Below are 24,423 nucleotides of genomic sequence, written 5' to 3'. Positions count from 1 at the left end.
GGGAAGACCAGCATCCCCTCCCCTCTGATGGGGAAACAGCTGTGACCGCTCGCCGCATCACTGCTTCGCCGTTGATACCAGGGTTCGGCAACGCCTGCCGGTGGACCAAGCCCTGTGCTTTCTGATGCGGAGGCTCCCTAGGCGGCCTTGCACCCACTTAAGAACTGCGCTCACAGAGATCGTTACAAAATATCGTGTGTACAGATTACCACAAAATCTTCGGAGTTTCTCACTCCTGATCAATACATGGAATAGTGCCCAAAATTAACTTGACAAAAAGGGCCTTCTTAACATTACTAATAAAAAAAACAATGAAGAAAATTAAATAACCAATATTCAAACAAACAAAAAATCCTTTTTATAAAATATAGTTCCAGCATTACATCTGCTGTCAATGATTCAGGGTAGATCTTGTACAAGGTTTGGTCAGGATTTGGATAGGATTTGGCGCCGCTGCTAGCTACAGACACAAAACTCTACCTACTCCTAACTACGCTCTCACACACAATCTACACAGCTCGTACTAGTCACCATCACCATATAACCCGACTACAATTCCCACATATAAACAAAATATTCCTTTCAACACCAATACCCATATCGTTGTTCATTGACTGCTCCTCCAAGGTTTGCAGAACATGTTTGCTGATCTGTGAAAAATTTCCGAGACTTCTTTTCTATGGACATTGCATAATAAAAGTTATGATTAATGAGACACAGAAGGTTCATTCAAGTCACATCTGGGATGGTAAATGTTTCAACATCTATTCATCAGACTAATGCAAAAGGTCAGTGGGCACAAAAATGGAAATAAAAATCATCCTATCCTATTAGCAAACACATAAACACTTCGTCCTATAAGTACATAAAAAATACTGTCAAAAGAAATCCATTGTCCAGGGCCATGAGTACCCAACTTACTGCTATCATAAGATACTCATAATGATTACACACTTGCTCACCACATGTCCCCAGGGGTCCTCACCTACCGTCATGTTATTTTAGCTTGGAGGTAGTCGCATTGATTCTCTATTAAATATCAAGCTGCTTGAGTTTATAAGCTGTTTCCATATACATCTTCTGGAGTTTCACATCCTGGTGTCCTCAACCCTACCTAGTAGTATGTGACGGCAAGTTACACTTTCCAAGTATCTTATAAGATTGCAACTCTGAAAATCAAACACTATTAATCTCCCTTCATACTCAAGTCCTTCACCTACAAGTCACCAAGTTACTTCATTAACATCGCAGTACATTTGAAAAATCTCACTGAATCATGCTCACCTAAGGGGAATAAGAACACTAAAACTGTAATTTATCATCAAGAATTACCTTACGACCATTGACTCGCCACGCCAACACACCCGATACCTTTTTAGTCATCAAAGAACGAAAGCCATCTTACTGTAATAGGAAACGCTTCATATGAGCCTCATAATCATTCACATTCAGATGTTTTGAAGCTGCACAACACTACTCCTTTCTGCTGACAAGAAGAAGTAACTACACATATATTGGGGGACCCTTTACAATTCACAGAAAATCTACACTTTAATTTTAATCACACCAGAGTGAATCAAAACATTGGAAAATATACACTGAAAATGTACTAAGCAGACACGACTGGGTTTAGCGCAGGCACACCAATACTGTGGCCCTTCCTCAACAAATCTTCCATAATAACGTCTTCCTTTATCAAATGCACATCAGTAACATCAATAGCACTGGTCCTCATTAAGTTGACGCCAACCGAGCCAGCCAACAGTCATTGATCCCTTTGATTAGAGGCATTTGTCGGATTGTGCCGCGGGTTTGCGGGACGAATTTCAACACCCACTGGCGGACCACCCGTACTGTTTACGGTACCCCTGTTGTTGCTTGTTCGATAATTATTCTGGGGTCGGTCACGACTACCGTTCCTGGGTCCGCTGTAATTGCGCCTAAATCTCTGCTCATTACCACATCTTCTAAACTCCCAGGGGTGTCTTTGATCTCCTCTAGGCGAATGATGACCATTGGCATAGTTCGTTCTGCCCGCGTTCCGTGAGGAGTCGCGACGCTGCCAACGCTGGCGCACGTAGGAGGAAGGGAGAACTCGAACTGCTGTAACCAGGCCCGCGGGTGAATCCCCGTAGCCGAGTTACGGAAGGCTTCAAACTTCCTCACCGTCAGAAAATGTTTAAAGTCAAATTCGTGAGTTTCCCTTGGCGAACGTTCCTGAGGGGATCCGCGCCGTTCCCACCTGGTACGAGATCCGTGATCATGACGATGATCAAATTCGCCATCGTTCCCGGAATCATCGTCGGAATAATGGCCCTTTCGTTCATTTCTTTCAACTTCATGGGCCTTTAACCCTTTTAGGTGAAGTTCTAAACTGGCAATGCGCTCACATATTCCCTCGGTAACCCCTCTTTGTTGTATTTTTATTTCACACTGTCCACGCGGACATTTCGTTATCGACCGTATTTCATCTGCATCCGCTGATGACGAGGTAATCGTTTCCCTATTATTGTCAGACTTACGCGCCACTGCGTCTGAGATCCTGGCTATTTCTTCTCGCATCTCTCGGTGGGCCGTGTCTTGTTTTGTTTGCGTAAGCCCTTGCTCTCGCTGGAGAGCTGTTATCGCCTGGCTGAGGGTTTCTACCTGCGCGCTAAGGTGGACCGGGCACTTAGCCGCAGTGTCCTCTATTCGGGACACAAGAGCCACGTGGTCACTCTGGCATTGTTCTGCTAACGCGCGGAGATCCCTGGCGGAATTTTGTCCTCCTCGGGACTCAAGAGCCGCTTGTTCACTCTGGCATTGTTCTGCTAGTATACGTATATTCCCAGCGAACCTTTCTTCTTTCTCTATCACCTGCATGCTAATGACTTGCTGCCCCTCTTCTAAGGCGGAGATGCGTTGGTCAATGCTCGCCAGTTTCTCCCCAACACCCTGTACTATTTCACTAGTCAATCTCTTATTCGCTTCCTCGATATGCCTCCTATTTTCTTCTTCTTGTTTTTTATTCACTTCCTCGATATGTCTCCTATTACTGTCTAGTAATTGTCGTAGCATAGCCTGTAATGAATTTGCATCTATCGAATGATTCGAAATCACTACAGCTGGCTCAGGATGGACAACACTTGTACTTGCGTTTTCCGCGTTTCGTTCCTGGTCGGACTCGACGGTTTGACCTCGTCCTTGTTCAGGGTTATTGTCTGGCAGGTTTTTCCGATCGCGGCTCCCTGAACAGCTACGCGTCTCCATCATAAGGATAGTTACTCCGTGCTCCAAAATACAAGAATAATGCAAAAGTCTCCTAATGGACTCACAGTCCCCACAAAGCACCCAAGATTTACTATACGACACCTGTACACGCCACGGGACAAGAATCAACCCAAACTTGTAACCCAATTGAATACTAAATCACAATGTCTATACAGTAATACATATGCAAGATAAAACATGTAAGAAAATGCACGCCTATATCATAAATTCACGTAAATTGTGAATTACAGAAAAACAATATACCAATTAGCACACCCAACTGAAAATAACTAATCCTCACTGCACATCAGAAGATCTCTGGTTTACCGAAATCCGTGAGCAGAGTAAGCCATGTGTAACTAACCACGTTACTACGGGTTATTCCTTATTATTGCGAATGGAAATACTTATTGCTTATGAAATCAACGTGAGAAGAATAGGGTCGCCACCGACTCAAACCATACAACTAATCAAAGATTTGGTCGAGTCGGAAAATAAATTAATTTGATCACAGACCAAAAACTCACAAAATGCATACGTTGTGAGGTCGCTCACAGCGGATACGATGTAATTAATAGTATTGCCCGTGCGCTGTTCACGACAATCAAACATTTAAAATAAAATAGAAAATGCATGAACACTGCATAAGATCAGCTCCCAGCAACACACCTGAAAATATGACTTAATCTAAAGCATTTGTTATAAAATACAAGAGGAGACTAATCACTGGACCGGTGCATAAGGAAACGCATTGGATGTGCTAATGGGAAAGCTACGAGGTGAGTGGCTTAGGCGCAAAAACGTAATCTCGGAACACAAGAGAAAATTGTAGATAAAATCATTTATTCCTAAACTAAGGATGTGAGGCATGTACACGATTCCTGACAACACGTGGTTTGTGGAGGCACAATTTCTAGGTATAGTACCAAATTCCAACAATATCACATCATACAATCATGTTAACATTTTCTAAAACAAACATGCGATCGGACAGTTAGTGATGCCGGTAGCCCAACAACTATAATGTTCTACCACGTGGTTGGCTCCCCACGGACGAAAGACACGGAAAGTAAGGAAAATTTACGAGAAGGCAAGGCTCTAAATATTTAGAAAGGTGAAAGCTTATACAGGCACAGCTCAAGGCAAACAGACATTCATACAGAAGCGAGTGCTCACTTCTTATCGACACCTTTGTGTGGCCCTCTTCCAGCGGATCCAAGTCTGCTACAGAAATTTGCTAAAAGAAAAATCTGCCAAAGTTTTGCATTCCTTACTGCGACAAGGCAAAGCAATCTTTCAGAGTTGAAAAGCGAGACCAGAAGCTAACAGCTCTCCCCTCGCCAAGTAACAACGCGCCACGCGGTCAGTCTAACTCACCCTTCTTCGCCTGGAGCACAGCAGTGGACGCATCCCGTACCGGCAGCAGACTGCCTCCCGCTTCTCCAGCCTCTTCCACGCTCCGCGTGGACCGGAAAACCCCAAGATGCCATTTCCGCCACCAACCTAACACTGGTGAATTTCTCACAAGTAGCGAAAACCTCTTTGCCTACTTGACCACTACGAGAGTTGGCTATTCTGTACAACTGCTGCTGAATCTGTACGACTATCGCAGACTTTCTGCAGCAGACTACGCCACCGTCTAGCAACGTGACACACAACCACATTCATTCAATCACACTACTATGAGAGTAAAGAGAATAGAGAAACAAGGAAAAGAAAGAGAAATGGTAATGAAAATGGGCTACCGGACTAATGAAAGGTGGCTACAGGACCCTTTCAAGTTGACCGGCGTTGCCTGGTGAAATGTTGTTGTGATGCCTCGTGTAAAGAGGAGAAATGCGTACCATCACCTTTTCGACTTTGATAAAGGTCGGATTTTAGCCTATCGCGATTGCGGTTCATCGTATCGTGATATTGCTGCTCCCGTTGGTCGAGATCCAATGACTGTTAGCATGGAATAGGCGGGTTTAGGAGGGCAATACGGAACACCGTGCTGGATCCCAACGGCCTAGTATCACTAGCAGTCGAGATGACAGGCATATTATCCGCATGGCTGTAACGGATCGTGCAGCCACATCTCGATCCCTGAGTCAACAGATGGAGACGTTTGCAAGACAATAACCATCTGCACGAACAGTTCGACGATGTTTGCAGCAGCATGGACTATCAGCTCGGAGACCATGGCTGCTGTTACCCTTGACGCTGCATCATAGACAGTAGCGCCTGCGACGGTGTACTCAACGACGAACATGGGTGCACGAATAGCAAAACGTCATTTTTTCGGATGAATCCAGGTTCTGTTTACAACATCATGATGGTCGCATCCGTGTTTGGCGACATCGCGGTGAACGCACATTGGAAGCGTGTATCACCCGGCGTGATAGTATGGGGTGCCATTTGTTACACGTCTCAGTCACCTCTTGTTCGCATTGACGGACGTTACATTTCAGATGTATTACGACCCGTGGCTCTATTCTTCGATACATCCCTGCGAAACCCTGCATTTCAAGAGGATAATGCACGACCGCATGTTTCAGGTCCTGTACGGGCCTTTCTGGATATAGAAAATGTTCGACTGCTGTCCTGATCAGCACATTCTCCATATCTCTCACTAAATGAAAACATCTGGTCAATGGTGGCCGAGCAACTGGCTCGTCACAATACGCCAGTCACTACTCTTGATGAACTGTGGTATCGTGTTGAAGCTGCATGGGCAGCTGTACCTGTACACGCCATCCAAGCTCTGTTTGACTCAATGCCCAGGCATATCAAGGCCGTTATTACGGCCAGAGGTGGTTGTTCTGGGTACTGATTTCGCAGGATCTATGCACCCAAATTGTGTGAAAATGTAATCACATGTTAGTTCTAGTATAATATATTTGTCCAATGAATACCCGTTTATCATCTGCATTTCTTCTTGATGTAGCAATTTTAATGGCCAGTAGTGTAGCTCTTCCACTGCCGCAAGGAAATATCGGGAAGGGCGTGCCCTATCAGGATATAGGAAACCATTTTTATTTATTAAAATGTTCTCCAGACATCAAGAATACAACATTTAATACAGTAACCATACAAGTCGACAGTAAAATTAACACTTCTAAAATCTTCTCAAAAACAGTCAAGTACTTAAAATCGATGAACATTAAAATACAGCAGCACCACATACGCCGCATATTACAAATTTGTATGCCATTTTGGCATGTAAATATCATTAACAACAGCATTAGTATTAAAAGAAACCGGAACAATAGGACATAAAGTTCAAAAATGGTTCAAATGGCTCTGAGCACTATGGGACTTAACATCTGTTGTCATCAGTCCCCTAGAACTTAGAACTACTTAAACCTAACTAACCTAAGGACATCACACACATCCATGCCCGAGGCAGGATTCGAACCTGCGACCGCAGCAGTCGCGCGGTTCCGGACTGAGCGCCTAGAGCCGCTCGGCCACCGTGGCCGGCTGGATATAAAGTCTTCATCACTTCTGACCCTCTACATTCATAAAAACGTTGCCATAACTTTGTACCGTTTCTGTAGTAAATGTTGTGTTCTTGGTGGTTGGAGAACATTTTAATAAATAAAACAGTTTCCCTATATCCTGATAGGGCACCCGCTTCCGAGGGTTCCTTGGGACAGTGGAAGGAGTAGACCTCCAGTTACTTGTATGCGCTTTAACTGTTGGTTGCACATTTTTTACATGGCTTTCACATCTTCGGAAATATCGTTTTTCACCATGTTACGTAAGACTTGAAACGATAGATTCTGTATTTTTGTCGTATGATTAAAAATGATGATACCTGTATTATACATGAGTGTAAACTTGGTTTTCTGCCCAGTAAGATGATTTAAAAATGCGTCTCGGCCCGAGACCAGTCATCGAATGGATAAACTTTGGGCTGGGTGTTCGTTTAACTGGTTAACAGAAGTTGCTGACCCGGCGCTGCTCCAGCATGCCGGAAGTTCGTATCTTTCTGGTGACTAACACAGTAAGTCAAGCAATACGGACCAGATGGAGAAACAAGTAATCGAAGGACCACGTACGGATGGCATCAGATGAAGGTGGAACAGGCTAAGATGGAATGTATCCAGCGCTTCAGTCGCAAGTGAAATAGGCTCTTTATAGACAGATAATGGTATCATTCGCTGTGCACAACGCAGTGCCTTGCGGATAATTTACGCACATGTAGGAAGGGACCTATACTATCACGGCACGGTCAGTAGACAACGACAATCATACCAGCTATCTGTTGGCTGCTTTGCCTCTAGTTTTTTCTGAAATTACTTCTTCAGCATTGCTACTATGCAGGTATGTTTCAATTGATATGTCTGCTGCTGACTTGTCAAGAACATGTGTGTTAATCAGTACTGGATATCAGATTTATTAAATGACTAGCTGTTAGCCGCAGCTGCTCTCGCATAAAAGTAAAATGAAATGAAATGTGCATTTAGCCGTATTGGCCACGAGACTCCGTTCTGGATGTTCAGACTGCAAGTGCAATTCTTTTTATTTGACGGGACTTCGGCGACTTACGTGTCGATGATGTTAACATGATGATGAGAACAACACACACACGCCGTTCCGAATGGAAAAGCCGGCCGCGGTGGCCGAGCGGTTCTAAGCGCTTCAGCCCGGAACTGCACGACTGCTACGGTCGCAGGTTCGAATCCTGCCTCGGGCATGGATGTGTATGATGTCCTTAGGTTGGTTAGGTTTAATTAGTTCTAAGTTCTAGGGGACTGATGACCTCCGATTTTGAATGGAAAGAGACATTTTGAATGGAAAACCTCGGACAGGGCCGGGAATGGAAGCCGGAACCCCGTGAGCGACGGTCAGAAATGCTAACCATAGCACCAAGAGCGACCAGCAGTTTTTTTTATGATGAGTGATCATGTCGGTATTAAAATAAAATGTGGGCTTTCTAATATTCTTAAATAACCTTAAGCAGACGAAAAAAGAAAATACGTAAGTTGTAATTCGGTGCAGCGTATGTTTTACAATATTTGGACGAGCAACAACGTCCGCTGCCCTCACACGTCTGTCTGTTACCCGCGACTGTGCTCGCATTCTAACCTCACTGAAAGCCTCACACATTCTACGTATGAACGCAACACGTTTCTCTGTTAGTCGTACAGCATTTAAATGAAGACGAATGTTCAAATGTGTGTAAATTCCTAAGGGACTAAAGTGCTGAGGTCATCGGTCCCTAGATTTGCACACTACTTAAACTAACGTATGCTGAGAACAACACACACACACACACACACACACACACACACACACACACACACATACACACACACCCCCGAGGGAGGACTCGAACCACCGGTGGGAGGGGCCGCGCAAAATGAAGACGACACTGTATGTCTTCAAGATTCTCAGAAGCTATATGGATTACTTGACGCTCGGCGGTTGAATGCTACGGGCATTTGACTGATATTAGTATGGAAGTATGAATTAAATACATAGAGGATCTTACAATGAGCAGCCAAAGAAACTGGTACACCTGGCTAATATCGTGTAGGGCCACCGCGAGCACGCGGAAATGCCGCAACACGACGTGGCGTGGACTCGACTAATGTCTGAAGTAGTGCTGGAGGGTACTGACACCCTGAAGTCCGCATGGCTGTCCATAATTCCATACGACGGGGTGGAAATCTCTTCTGAACAGCACGTTGCAACGCACTCCAGATATACTCCATAATGTTCACGTGTGCTGAAGTGTTTAAACTCAGAAGAGTGTTCTTGGAGCCACTCTGCAGCAATTCTGGACGTATGTCGTGTCGCATTGTCCTGCTGGAATTGCTCAAGTCCGTCGGGGTACACAATGGACATGAACGGAAGCAGGTGATCAGACAGGATGCTTACGTACGTGTCATCTGTCAGAGTCGTATCTAGACGTATTAGGGGTCACATATCACTACAACTGCACACACCGCACACCATTACAGAGCCTCCGCCAGGTTTAACAGTTCCCTGCTGACATGCGTGGTCCACGGATTCATAAGGTTGTCTTCATACCCGTATACGTCCATCCACTCGATACAATTTGAAACGAGACGTCCGAGCAGGCAAAGTGTAGCCAGTCATCAACAGTCCAATAACGGTGTAAACAGGTTCAGGCGAGGAGTAAGGCTTCGTATAGTGGGGTCAGCAAAGGCACACGAGTGACCTTTGGCTCAGAAAGCCCATATTGATTAATTTTCCTTTGAATGGTTCCCCCACTGACACTTGTTGATGACCCAGCATTGAAATCTGCAGCAATTTGTGGAAGGCATGCACTTCTGTCACGTTGAACGATTCCCTTCAGTCTTCAATTAGTCCCGTTCTTTTTCCGGCCGCAAGGATGTCGGTGATTTGATGTTTTACCGGATTCCTAATATTCACGGTACACTCGTGAAATGGTCGTACGCGAAAATCCCCGCTTCATCGCTGCCTCGGAGATGCTGTCTCCCATCGCTCGTGCGCCGACTACTGGGTGAGTCTAAAGTCACTCTACATTTCAGTGATATAGTAGGTCATTACACTTTCAGTGGCATAGTAACGGAATATTTGTTTCTTGAAACTTCCTGGCAGATTAAAACTGTGTGCCGGACCGAGACTCGAACTCGGGACCTTTGCCTTTCGCGGGCAAGTGCTCTAGCAACTGAGATATCCAAGCACGACTCACACCCCGTCCTCACAGCTTTACTTCTGCCAGTACCTCGTCTCCTTGCAGGTACTACGACAGAATGCTCGTCTTCGTGGACTGACGTATGAACATGTGCGGACAGAGTTTGCCCGTCGATTCCGGAAAACAGGCCGCACCAGGCTTGCTATCAAGACCCTCGTCAATAAATTCCAGCGTACTGCTGGTAGTGCTGCAGATGCTGCAGATGAACGTCCAGGGAGGCCGGCCATAACGCCAGACTGTGAAAAGTGTGCTGGATGCGATCACATGTAGCCCTTCCGCATCTACCAGCAGACTTAGTAGGGAGCTTGGTATTCCTCGAACCACTGTATGGAGATTTGTTCGTTACAAGCTACGCAAACGTGTGTACCATATCCAGGTCGCACATAAGCTTGATTCGGAGGACTACGCAGCCAGGCAAGCTGTGTGTCGTGACCTGCTCCATTTGTGGAAAATGATAATTTGATGTAAAATGTCTTGATCAGTGATGAAGCTACATTTCGTACCTGTTGACATGTGAACAGACACAACTGCAGGCTCTGGGCAGACGAACAACCAAGTGTGCCGTAGGAGCGGCAACTGGACACAGCAAAGTGAACGTGTGGTTAGGGATAACGAGGTCAATAGTGTACGGGCCCTTCTTCTTCGCAGAACAAACTGTTACTGGAACAACATATCTAGATATTTTGGAACAGTTTTTGGAGCCCAAGTTGATATGTGATGGGCTTATGGATACTGTGGTTTTTCAACAGGATGGTGCACCATCCCATTTTGCCCTCGTTGTTCGGGATTACCTGAATCAAGCACTTCCCGGCAGATGGATTGGTCGTGCCTCTCCACGGATGTAGGCACCCCGCTCGACTAACTTGACAGCCTTAGACTATTTCGCATGGGGGGTTATCAAGTCTAAGGTATACCAGGTGAAGATCCGTAGCGCTGAACACTTATCACAGTGGATTCGAGCCGCAGCTGCTGAGATTACACCAGATATGATTGGGCAGGTTTCTCGGTCTACAGTGGAGCGCTGGCGGGTGTGTCTAGACATGCAAGGTGGTCACATTGAAATGTACTGAAATTATGTACTATTGTAACATAAGTTGCAGTGCCATTACATATTGGTTAATAAAATTTGTTTAAGTACAAAATGTAAAGTGACTTTAGAATCATCCTGTATAACACTACTTTCAAACTCACTCAAATCTTGATAACCTGCCACTGTAGCAGCAGTAACCGATCTAACAACTGCGCCAGACACTTGTTGTCTTATATACGCGTTACCGACAGCAGCGCCGTATTCTGCCCGTTTACATATCTCTGTATTTGAATTCGCATGACTATACCAGTTTCTTTAGCGCTTCACTGTGTTAGTATGGATGTTATCTTGCTTTAGCTGTTAGTGCTCCATTTCACGATTGCAATTTCAGTGTAGTGTGACTTTCAACCATCTACAAAAGGTGAAAGAGAAACTCCTTTATTGTAAGAAAATTTCAGAATGATTGTACATCATGTTAAGTGTGGTAGGTCCGCTGTTGTTTTCTATCTACATAAATGGTCTTTTGGATAGGGTATTTGCTGATGATGCTGTGGTGTACGGGAAGGTGTCGTTGTTGAGTGACTGTAGGAGGGTACAAGATGACTTGGACAGGATTTGTTATTGGTGTAAAAAATGGCAGCTAACTCTAAATATAGATGAATGTAAATTAATGCAGATGAATAGGAAAAAGAATCCTGTAATGTTTGAATACTCCATTAGTAGTGTGGCGCTTGACACAGTCACGTCGATTAAATATTTGGGCGTAACACAGCAAAGCGATGTGAAGTGGGACAAGCATGTAATGGCAGTCGTGGGGAAGGCGGATGGTCGTCTTCGGTTCATTGGTAGAATTTTGGGAAGATGTGGGTCATCTGCAAAGGAGACCGCTTATAAAACACTAATACGACCTATTCTTGAGTACTGCTCGAGCGTTTGCGATCCCTATCAGGTCGGATTGAGGGAGGACATAGAAGTAATTCAGAGGCGGGCTGCTAGATTTGTTACTGGTAGGTTTGATCATCACGCGAGTGTTGCGGAAATGATTCAGGAATTCGGGTGGGAGTCTCTGGAGGAAAGGAGGCGTTCTTATCGTGAATCGCTACTGAGGAAATTTAGAGAACCAGCATTTGAGGCTGACTGCAGTACAATTTTACTGCCACCAACTTTTGTTTCGCGGAAAGACCACAAAGATAAGATAAGAGAGATTAGGGCTAATACGGAGGCATATAGGCAGTCATTTTCCCTCGTCCTGTTTGGGAGTGGAACAGGGAGAGAAGATGCTAGTTGTGGTACGAGGTACCCTCGGCCACGCACCGTATGGTGGATTGCGGAGTATGTATGTAGATGTACATCTTCCTGAATGTTGAGTTTGGTGAGGAGAAAGGTATTCGAAGACGAAAGCTTTGAGTCACATCCTGATTTATGCCAGAAGGCTCCACATGGTGGAGCTTAGATACAAAATTTCCACCGCTAGCGGCGGGGAGGAGGCTGGCAGCAGTTAAGGCAAGAGGCGGCATTCAGGGAGAAGCGGCGGACCCGGGACGGGATCAGGTCGTGGCCGCTAAACACATGTATGAGTTCTAGGAAGGCGGCCGCAGCTGCCAGCTTCCCACCGGCCGGGACCGGCTGTCTGCGCCTTCCAGGCGTCGACGGCGGATTATTCGGGCCCAGCCGCCGCCGCCGTCGCGGACAGCTGAACATTGGCCCTAAGCGCGCTGTTGCTCTCCCACCTATTCACCCAAGAGACTGCACAGATAGCGCCCATAAAACGACGAGGAAGCTACGGGAACTATCTGGGAATAATCTTTGCTGCCTCCAATTCCACATGTTATTTATCTTTAAACTTATCTGTCCCCTTTCTGGTGATTGCAATCGTTTTCATTTCCTCGAAGAGGCGGATATCCTTCTCGTGTGCGCTTGATCGTTTCCTAAGCGTTCTGATTTGGATATCACACGAATTACTCTACACTGACACTCGACTTACTTACGTTAATTTCTATACATTTGTCTGATGATGTCAGTTGTAGAAACACGTTACGCGCAATAATGTAAAAATGTAACCTCATTAATTTTGAAACTTCCTGGTGGATTAAAACAGTGTGCCGGACCGAGACTCGAACTCGGGACTTTTGCCTTTCGCGGGCAAGTGCTCTACCAACTGAGCTACCCAATCACGACTCACGGCCGGTCTTCACAGCTTTACTTCTGCCAGTACCTCGTCTCCTACCTTCCTGCAAGGTTCGCAGGAGAGTTTCTTTTAAGTTTCGAAGGTAGGAGACGAGGTACTGGCAGAAGTAAAACTGTGAGGACCGGGCGTGAGTCGCTCTTGGGTAGCGCAGTTGGTAGAGCACTTGCCCACGAAAGGCAAAGTTCCCGAGTTCGAGTCTCGGTCCGGCACACAGTTTTAATCTGGCAGGAAGTTTCATATCAGCGCACACTCCGCGGCAGAGTGAAAATCTCATTCTGGACTCATTACTTTTGTTTCTGGAGGGTCTCCGCTTTGAGCGAAACACAGTTTTTTCTTCTTTTCCATCACCCAGACATGTTTCGCTGAAGTTTCAGCATCATCAGTGGACCTTCAGTTTCTTTCTACTACCCAGGAAATAAGCTCTTTGCTACTACTGCAGCTATGAAATCGAATTTTTAAGAAAGTACTTATAAATTTCAAAACACAGACGAAGTTTTGCGTACCGTTTCTCTTCTACCGATGGCCAGGCGCATTTTCTCTCGTGTTTCGGCGATATTTGCGGTTTCGTTTTTTCGACGTATAGTTGGTGTCAGCCCAAAGAAATTCTGCTCATTACGTCTTCCAACTACGGCGATGGAATGCGTAGCTTTCTTTTTCGTTTCAAACAAAATGATTATTAAATCGGAACTTTACGTGCCCACTCGATAGAGCGGTACCATATTAGTCTAGTGCGATATTCGTTTTACCGGTACGTATTAACATGCAGTAAAACACGAAGAATAACCGGTACTCCGGTAGCGACTGAACAGTGCCGCTACTGAGTGGCGGCATCAGTCAGTGCGGACCAGACCTATTCTGTCCCTGCCAGAGTTCCCATGATTCCTCGTGTTTCACTATCCCTGTTAATAGATATAGGTAAATCGAATATCGCATTAGACTTATTTACAATCGCTCTATCGATTAGGACACGTAAAACTTCGATTTAATATCGTTTTGTTTGTAGCGGGAAACAGACAGACGCTTTCCGTCGAAGCTGGGCGTCGCATGAAAGAGGTGATGAGCAGCATTTGTTTGGCCTGACTCCAACTACACACCGCGAAACATGAGAGAAAATGTTCCTGAAGACTGGTAGGAGACTGTGTGTTTGTGTGTGTGTGCGTGTTTGTGTCTACGTGTGCAGCATGTTTCACTACTTTTTCTGCTTTCCTTACTATCGTCACTGTGAAAAACTGTGCTGTGCAGCTTTCAGTCACTATTTACAAATGACGAAAACGAGATGGCGGACAGTGGAACAGCTGAATGTGTTCTCTATGGGAGTTTTGAATCTTTGTGCGGTGTACCTGACATTTTGTGGTGTGTGTGTGAGTGTGTGTGTGTGTGTGTGTGTGTGTGTATCCGTAAGTAGCTGAATGTTCGGTGTTCAGCAAATGTACAATGATGACAGCTGTTACTTTTTATTACACTACTTCTATGTTCCATGTAGGGCCTCTCTGATATTAAAATTTCTGCTCCTCTGCCCTATATAAATTGATCAGCACTACTGCCATATCATCTGGTAAGTACCAGATGTGCTGCGTTTATCTGTATTTGTAGTGGTTGCCCTTAGTGGTTCAAAAACGGGTTCAATATGCAACAGTAAACATTTTTGATCATTTGTCCAATAATACAAAAAAACAAAAATGGCTCAAATGGCTCTTAGCAGTATGGGACTTAACACCTAAGGTTATCAGTCCCCTAGACTTAGAACTACTTAAACCTAACTAACCAAAGGACATCACACACATCCATGCCCGAGGCAGGATTCGAACCTGCGAACGTAGCAGCAGCGCGGTTCCGGACTGAAGCGCCTATAACCGCTCGACCATTAGGGCCGGATCCGATAATACGCTTCGTGGTCAAAAGTATCCGGATACCCCCAGAAACATACGTTTTTGATATTAGGTGCATTGTTCCGCCACCTATTGCTGCCACCTACTGCCATATCAGCGGCCTCAGTAGTCATTAGACATCATGAGAGAGCAGAACGGGGCGTCCGCGGAACTCACGGACTTCGAACATGGTTAGGTGATTGGATGTCACTTGTAACATACGTCTGTACGCGAGATTTGCACACTCCTAAAAATCCCTAGGTCCACTGTTTCCGATGTGATAGTGAAGTGGAAACGTGAAGGAACACGCATAGCACAAAAGCGTACAGGGCGACCTCGTCTGTTGACCGACAGAAGCGGCCGATAATTGAACAGGGTCGTAAGTGTAATAGGCAGACATCACACAGGAATTCCAAACTGCATCAGGATCCACTGTACTATGACAGTTAGGCGGGAGGTGAGAAAAGGTGGATTTCGTGGTCGAGCGGCTGCTCATAAGCCACACATCACGCTGGTGAATGCCAAACGACGCCTCGCTTGGTGTAAGGAACGTAAACATTGGACAATTGAACAGTGGTAAAACATTGTGTGGAGTGACGAATCACGGTACACAATGTGGCGATCCGATGGCAGGGTGTGGGTATGGCGAATGCCTGTGAACGTCATCTGGCGGCGTGTGTAGTGCCAACAATAAAACCCGGAGGTGGTGGTGTGATTGGTTATTGCTCCCCTTGTTGTTTTTCATGGCACTATCACAGCACAAGCCTACATTGATTTTTTAAGCACCTTCTTGCTTCCCACTTTTGAAGAGCAATTCGGCGATGGTGACTGCATCTTCCCTCACGATTGAGCATCTATTCATAATGCACGGCATGTGGCGGAGTCGTTACACGACAATAATATCCTTGTAATGGACTGGCCTGCACAGAGTCCTGACCTGAATTCTATAGAACACCTTTGCGGTGTTTTGGTACGCTGACTTCGTGCCTGGCCTCACCGACGGACATTGATATTTCTCCTCAGTGCAGCAGTGAAGAATGGGCTGCCATTCCGCAAGAAACCTTCCACCAGCAGATTGAACGTAGGCCTGCGAGAGTGGAAGCTGTCATCAAGGCTAAAGGTGGGGCAACATCATACTGAATTCCAGAGCCGAATGGGGTGGCCGAGCGGTTCTAGGCGCTACAGTCTGGAACCGCGTGACCGCTACTTCGCAGGTTCGAATCCTCCCTCGGGCATGGATGTGTGTGATGTCCTTACGTTAGTTAGGTTTAAGTAGTTCTAAGTTCTAGAGGACTGATGACCTCAGAAGTTAAGTCCCATAGTTCTGAGAGCCATTTGAACCATTTGTTGAATTCCAGGATTACCGATGAAGGGCGCCAGGAACTTGTTAGTCATTTTCAGCGAGGTGTCTGTATACTTTTGATCACGTAATGTATAGAATTTGTGACAGGTAGCAAAGCAAGTTTTAAATCTAACCTAAAATCATTTCTGCTTGGCAGCTACTTCTGGTCCACGAACGAACCTATTTAAAAACTGGTAGCCTAGAAAAAAAGAAAAATTGTTTTTAAGCGTAACTGCATGAGGAAGATTGAAATGCAGTGTCCTCATTGCCGTTTGTACTGATCATGTATACATATCCCCTAAACTGACTTGCTCCACATCATTTTGATAAAAGGATCTTTCAGATTATCTATGCAGCATGAAACTAACGAACTAAGCAGTACGATTTGTCTACGTGGAACTACACGTCAAAATGTTGTGTTTTTCAGCTGTGGACAATGGTATAAAGAGGTTACTGGTGAAGAAAGGGGCAATGACCCAACACCTGGTAAAGAGAACCTCGGGAACGAGAAAGCAGTTTGGCTGTTCGCATTGCGGGTATCTGTGGAATGTGGTTGAAAGATTGAGAAACCACGAATAGGCGACAAGGTCTTAGATGTCCACGTCTTGTCTTAAAACTAGGCTTTCAGACAGAGGCTTGCTCGCGCTGTACAGCAAGATAAGTGGCGATCTATGGCAGGTCTGATCTGATGTTGATGCAGGCACAAATGTTTCCGAGAGCATCGTTCAGTTCACCTTGTCAAACCACAAGGCTCCACAGCAAATGTCTCCCACGTGTTTCTATGCAGATCCAACGACAGTGACAGTTACGACTGCATTGGGCACGGGAACATCGAGATTGCATCGTGAATCAGTGGAAATATGAGGTGTGGTCGGACGATTCGCATTCCTTGTTAACCAGGTCGACGGTCGTGCCACGGACGTAGGGCTGTGAGGGTGATACTATGTGATGTAAGGCACTCATTTCGTCTTCCATGCGACGTGTGGTAGTAATAGAGAGCATCACTACAGCTGTGGATTACGTGATCATTACCATAGACCACATGCTTCCCATGGTATCCCCCCCAGCGACGATGGCATCTTCCAGCAGTAACGTGCACATTTTGTAGCATATCAGTTCCGAGCCGCGCCTGTTGGTTAGTGATGGTCGCTATTGCGAAAGTCAGCGCCGTTTTCCCAAGGAACAGGACTGTTGTCCAGCCTTGAGATAATGGGCAAGCCTTCCCTTAATCCCGCTAAATGGCGGCGACCCGATCTGACCCTGCTGTTGTCAGAGGTAAGCGGTTTCTACACAATAGCCGATGCTTACCAAAACGCTTTGCAAAAGAAACTTCTTAGAGGATCGGCAGAAAGCAGCACATTACAGCAAGAGCTATGAGCGTCAGCGGGAAAGGGGCAACTGCAGTGCAAATATTCTGCTCTGTTGGTTGGTTGGACGAAAGGTCTGCATCTTACAATAATTTCGTGATCAGTTTTGTAACTCCCGAAATTGGAGAATGCTGGCTGCCTTGGCGAGAGTAGGGAGGATGTCGTGGATCATGTTGGGCGAATATGAGGATTTAAGTGTTACGCGCCTAAGATGTCGAGAATATGTGGTCCTCAGTGATCAATAACGGGTTGTACTGAGAAATGGAGTGACTTAATGAGTGAGTCATTTAAAGCCATATTGTCTACTAATCGACCGTGATTGGTTCAAAAATGTAAAAATGTTTTGCAGAATACGCTTCCAGTCACAAATTTTTGTCGATTTACTTAAATCCATATATATGCGAAGCAACTCTGTTAAGTTTACACTACTAAATCGCTGAACAGAATTCGATGAAATTTGCGATGGGGATGCCTTAAACCCTGAGGAAGAAAGTAGATTACTTTAGAAAGTCTTTAGCACAAGATATTTGAAAACTGTTATGTGAATTACGGCATAATACGAGTATTTACTCTTTGAAAAAGCTACTTACTCTTTGACTTTTGAACTTTATCATATTTGTGAAAATGTCTTTACTGGTTGGTATGTTCTACGTAATACAATTCAACGTAATGAATGCAATGCTTATACGGTCCTCAACGTGTTTAATCCATACTTCCATCTATACTACAATTATAAATACGAAAGTAACTCTGTTACATTTCCACAACTAAACCGCGGAAGCAATTTTTATGAAACATAGTATGGAGATACCTTGAATCATGAGAAAGAACAAAGGCTGCCTTAGAAAGTTGTACTCTTTTCTTGAGTATCAGTAATATTTTCAAACGTGGTATAGGCTACATGAACGAGATACAGACCACGCTTGCACTGAGTTCGGCTGCTCCTGAGTGTTCATAGACAACTCAGTGGCAGTACGAATCCAATGTGTGCTCACGCGTGCTGTTTCTAAAACGTTAGCAAGAATTGCTACACCACCTGGCGAAATTGGACAGTTCGTCCGTCAAAATATAGTGGAGATACAATGTTACAATCGACCGGTAAGACCGAGAGCTGTATTTATTACTATTCGTCGCATAATAAATGTTTTATGAATATCGTGTGTTTTAGGAATTGCATCGGAAAGTTAGTCTGATGTCGTGCATAATTGTAAAACATCTCGAGCCCCAGCCATTTTATTTTTTTCTTGTAACTGGTCTGGTGCGGACCGCCACAAATCATTCCTCTCCTGGGTCAACTTTTCATCTCAGAGTAACACTTGCGAACGACGTCCTCAATTATTTGCAGGATGTATTCCAGTCTTGGACTTCTCCTCGTCCCTTTCTTCTTGTCAGTGTTTATTACTTATTCCTTTCAGTGCAGATTCTCCGGTGAATCTCTTAATTCCTTACCTTATTGGTCCACTTAATTTTTAACATTCTTCTATAGCACCACGTCTCTAATGCTTCGATTCTATTCCGGTTTCTCCACAGTACATGTTTCACTACAATACAAAAAATTTGAAAAGGGAAATGGATAGGTTAAAGTTAGATATAATGGGACTTAGTGAAGTTCGGTGCCAGGAGGAACAAGACTTCTGGTCAGGTGACAACAGGGTTATAAACACAAAATCAAATAGGGGTAATGCAGGAGTAGGTTTAATAATGAATAGGAATATGGGAATGCGGGTAAGCTACTACAAACAGCATAGTGAACGCATTATTGTGGCCAAGATAGATAAGAAGCCCACGCCCACCACAGTAGTACAAGTTTATATGCCAACTAGCTCTGCAGATGACGAAGAAATTGAAGAAATGTATGATGAAATAAAAGAAATTATTCAGATAGTGAAGGGAAATGAAAATTTAATAGTCATGGGTGACTGGAATTCGTCAGAAGGAAAAGGGAGAGAAGGAAACGTAGTAGGTGAATATGGATTGGGGGTAAGAAACGAAAGAGGAAGCCGCCTGGTAGAATTTTGCACAGAGCACAATCTAATCATAGCTAACACTTGGTTCAAGAATCATAAAAGAAGATTGTATACATGGAAGAAGCCTGGAGATACTGACAGGTTTCAGATAGATTATATAATGGTAAGACTGAAATTTGGGAACCAGGTTTTAAATTGTAAGACATTTCCAGGGGCAGATGTGGACTCTGACCACGATCTATTGGTTATGAACTGTAGATTAAAACTGAAGAAACAGCAAAAAGGTGGAAATTTAAGGAGATGGGACCTGGATAAACTCACTAAACTAGAGTTTGTACAGAGTTTCTGGGAGAGCAGAAGGGAACAATTGACAAGAATGGGGGAAAGAAATACAGTAGAAGAAGAATGGGTAGCTTTGAAGGATGAAGTAGTGAAGGCAGCAGAGGATCAAGTATGTAAGAAGACGAGAGCTAGTAGAAATCCTTGGGTAACAGAAGAGATACTGAATTTAATTGATGAAAGGAGAAAAAAATGCAGTAAATGAAGCAGGCAAAAAGGAATACAAACGTCTCAAAAATGAGATCGACAGGAAGTGCAAAATGGCTAAGCAGGGATGGCTAGAGGACAAATGTAAGGATGTAGAAATTTATCTCACTAGGGGTAAGATAGATACTGCCTACAGGAAAATTAAAGAGACTTTTGGAGAAAAGGGAGCCACATGTATGAATGTCAAGAGCTCAGATGGAAACCCAGTTCTACGCAAAGAAGGGAAAGCAGAAAGGTGGAAGGAGGACATAGAGGGTCTATACAAGGGCGATGTTCTTGAGGACAATATTATGTGGAGATGGTAGAGGATTTAGATGAGGGTGAAATGGGAGATATGATGCTGCGTGAAGAGTTTGACAGAGCATTGAAAGACCTGAGTCGAAACAAAGCTCCGGGAGCAGACAACATTCCATTAGAACTACTGACTGCCTTGGGAGAGCCAGTCCTGACAAAACTCAACCATCTGGTGAGCAAGATGTATGAGACAGGCGAAATACCCTCAGACTTCAAGAAGAATATAATAATTCCAATCCCAAAGAAAGCAGGTGTTGACAGATGTGAAAATTACCGAACTATCAGTTTAATAGCTCACGGCTGCAAAATACTGACACGAATTCTTTACAGACGAATGGAAAAACTAGTAGAAGCCGACCTCGGGGCAGATCACGTGAAGCAATGCTGACCCTACGACTTATCTTAGAAGCTAGATTTAGAGAAAGCTTTTGACAATGTTGACTGGAATACTGCCTTTCAAATTCTGAAGGCGGCAAGGGTAAAATACAGGGAGCGAAAAGCTATTTACAATTTGTACAGAAACCAGATGGCAGTTGTAAGAGTCCAGGGACATCAAAGGGAAGCAGTGGTTGGCAAGGGAGTGAGACAGGGTTGTAGCCTCTCCCCGATGTTGTTCAATCTGTATATCGAGCAAGCAGTAAAGGAAACAAAAGAAAAATTCGGAGTAGGTATTAAAATCCATGGAGAAGAAATAAAAACTTCAAGGTTCGCCGATGACATTGTAATTCTCTCAGAGACAGCAAACGACTTGGAAGAGCAGTTGAACGGAATGGACAGTGTCTTGAAAGGAGGATATAAGATGAACATCAACAAAAGCAAAACGAGGATAATGGAATGTAGTCGAATTAAATCGGGTGATGCTGAGGGAATTAAATTAGGAAATGAGACACTTAAAGTAGTAAAGGAGTTTTGCTATTTGGGGAGCAAAATAACTGATGATGGTCGAAGTAGAGAGGATATAAAATGTAGACTGGCAATGGCAAGGAAAGCATTTCTGAAGAAGAGAATTTTGTTAACATCGAGTATAGGTTTAAGTGTCAGGAAGTCGTTTCTGAAAGTATTTGTATGGAATGTAGCCATGCATGAAAGTGAAACATGGACGATAAACAGTCTGGAGAAGAAAAGAATAGAAGCTTTCGAAATGTGGTGCAACAGAAGAATGTTGCAGATTAGATGGGTGGATCACATAACTAATGGGGAAGTATTGAATAGGATTGGGGAGAAGAGAAGTTTGTGGCACAACTTGACTAGAAGAAGGGATCGGTTGGTAGGACATGTTCTGAGGCATCAAGGGATCACCAGTTTAGTATTGGAGGGCAGCGTGGAGGGTAAAAATCGTAGAGGGAGACCAAGAGATGAATACACTAAACAGATTCAGAAGGATGTAGGTTGCAGTAAGTACTGGGAGATGAAGAAGCTTGCACAGGATAGAGTAGCATGGAGAGCTGCATCAAACCAGTCACAGGACTGAAGACCACAACAAGAAACAACAATATTGTGCTCCGAAAGTACATTCTCAGAAATTTCTTCCTCAGACTAAGGCCTATGATTGATAATAGTATCATACTCTAGGCCAGATATGCTCTGTTTGCCAGTGCCAGTCTCATTTTTATGTCCTTCTTCCGACCACCATGGATTGTTTTGCTGCGTAATTAGCAAAATTCCGTAACTTCATCTACTTCTTGATCTCCAAATCTGTTATTAGGTTTTTCACTGTTTTCAGTTCTCTTACTTTTCATTACTTTCGCCTTTCTTCGATTTACTCGCAATCCATATACAAAAGTTACTCGAGCCCAACAAACCTCAGAGCAGTCTCAGATCTGCCGGACGTTAGATGCAGTACGGCATGCGACCTTAAGAGCTAGAGAAACATTAAAACAGATACAAGCCCGTCGCATTTCAGACGCTGAGCATCATGCTTCTCTTATTGCTTCTGAGACGGTTGAAGACTCACAATGACGGCGTCATTTAAATGCTGTACGACAAACGGAGCGACGTTGTGCCTTAACACGTAAAATGTGGGAGGCTTTTTGTGAGGCTGCATTTGAATATGATCCACATCTGCAGAAATATGTACCCAGATGTTTATAAATTATTAACTTACTTACACACCTTCACCTATGGGATAAAACTACTGATATTCGGGCGCAGCCACGGCAGCAGCTAGTAATTTAACAAAGCGATATGGTTCGATGTACAAACCACGTCATCAGGCTAGAATGACAATACACAAAAATTTAACAAAATTACACAAAGATGTCAAAGTTGTGCTTAACAGACTTGGCATGTGCTGTGGCCGTCTTTAACCATATTAAATATGGTTATGTGAGGTGTGTTCGGCTACATGTATTGCTATGTCTCATTTTATGTTGTTAACCGTTGTTTATAAACTTTCGAAGGACACCTAATAAACGTCATCACAATCAACTCCACTGTGCAGTATAAAAAAGAGGACTGTTAAAACATGTTGGTTTATTAAATAATTTAAGTACATAAACAAAACGATAGTTCGTGGCGGCACAATACTCGTGGCACTTCACCCCGCTTTTGAACACATTTCCTCACTGTTTGAGGAATTCTGGAAATTTCATCATTAATTCGATCTTTTGAGTGTTGCAAGCTTCTCGGCCAGTCTGAGTACAATCTTGCCTTCAAATAACCCCATAGGTATAAAACTGGCACGCTTAAATCAAGCGGCTGTTCGAACTCAAGAGCGTTTAGAAATCTTTCGATTCGATGCAGTGTCGTTTTCCGCAAGTTTCTTACACATTTTAATATTGTTCCACGAGCAGGAATTGAATATCGCGGCTGAATCTTGAAATGCTTGTGAAAGGCAAGTTGTACTCGGACGACACATTCTCCGTAGCGAGAACAGCACTCCACCGCGAGCGCACGATGTTGCTTCGACCAGGGTGACATGATTACTGATCCGAATGTGGGATGAAACTTGACATCCCGCACTAGTAATGCAAGACGCTACCGCATTTTTCTCGTTTTTACCGTGCCTTATTCAAATTTGAAATAGTCAATACATTGTGAAACTTCCTGTAGCTCAGTTTTACTTCTGATATGTGCTCGGGACTGAAGAGCTTGTACGGTGCAATAAATTCCGTTTGTTCCAGTGGAAATCTGTGAGTTTTTGCGTATGCCACCTCCCTTTTCTTACATTTGTATCCCGTACAGTTTTCGGAGGAGACACTGTAGCCGGCCGCGGTGGTCTAGCGGTTCTGGCGCTGCAGTCCGGAACTGCTACGGTCGCAGGTTCGAATCCTGCCTCGGGCATGGGTGTGTGTGATGTCCTTAGGTTAGTTAGGTTTAAGTAGTTCTAAGTCCTAGGGGACTTATGACCTAAGATGTTGAGTCCCATAGTGCTCAGAGCCATTTGAATCATTTTTGAGACACTGTAAACCGGCTGGAGACGGTGTAGTGAACGTTTGCGGTGCTCGGATTTGGAAGTCTTTTGAAAGCAGTTCCATGGCGACAGGACATTGATTAGCGCTATAGAAGAATGGTTATTTTAACGCTATCTCGAGGATCAAAACTAGGCTGGCCATCCCCATTTTGCTTGACAGAATAAGTGTAGCAGTGCACAGAAATGATTCGACCCCACCTTCAAACGTTTCCGAGAAAAGAATGAGGCAAGGTATTGGCAGAATTGAAGCTGTGGGGACGGGTCGTGAGTCGTGCTAGGGTAGCTCAGATGGTAGAGCACATGCCCGCAAAAGGCAAAGGTTCCGAGTTCGAGTTTCGGTCCGGCACACAGTTTTAATCTGCCAGAAAGTTTCGTTTCCGAGAAAGTCTACGGAATAACACGTAGCGCAATTTCTCCTGAGCATCGGACGTCGGTGGAAATGCGAGTACTATGGCCGCGCCCGCAGGTGTGTCTTCTCCAGACGCTA

The sequence above is a fragment of the Schistocerca piceifrons genome, chromosome 4 (genome assembly GCF_021461385.2).
Source record: "Schistocerca piceifrons isolate TAMUIC-IGC-003096 chromosome 4, iqSchPice1.1, whole genome shotgun sequence".
In the NCBI taxonomy this organism is placed as follows: domain Eukaryota; kingdom Metazoa; phylum Arthropoda; class Insecta; order Orthoptera; family Acrididae; genus Schistocerca; species Schistocerca piceifrons.
Note: the sequence above shows the minus strand (reverse complement) of the source record.